A 525-nucleotide genomic window follows, 5' to 3' on the forward strand; every position below is an offset into this window, starting at 1 on the left:
TTTTGCTGTAGCATTAGTTCAGTGACCCATTTAAAGATGACGCTACCACTATGACTATGATTATTCAAAGCGTTTTTCACAAAGTATTACGTTGATTCTAAAAATCTTTTCAGCTCTTCGTTTTATGTCTAAGAATATGTGCACAAAGTTTTGTTCCAATCGGTTCAGCCTTTTAGCCGGAAATCAGAGTACAGACAGACAGACCGACCGACATCATCGAGATTTCGGATTCCTGGTACTAAAACGTATATTTACGTAAAAAAGTGTGGGAAGGGGGTCGTTTTTTACCCCAATGGGTTGATATATCCGCTTAAAGGGACTCAAATTATTCGAAATTCTTCAAAATTTTATAATACATGCCTTGGTATGAAAATCAAACGGTAAAATTAGTCGAATCAATAATAAATTTTAATAATAAGAATAAGTTACAATTTTAATTTACAATACATGGTAAAAGCGGCGGTAGTCGGCAGAAATCTCGAGCGCCATCAGAAGTTATTTTCCCTCGATCCGCAGCACATGGAA

The sequence above is a fragment of the Photinus pyralis genome, unplaced genomic scaffold, assembly GCF_008802855.1.
Source record: "Photinus pyralis isolate 1611_PpyrPB1 unplaced genomic scaffold, Ppyr1.3 Ppyr1.4_LG9, whole genome shotgun sequence".
Taxonomy (NCBI): domain Eukaryota; kingdom Metazoa; phylum Arthropoda; class Insecta; order Coleoptera; family Lampyridae; genus Photinus; species Photinus pyralis.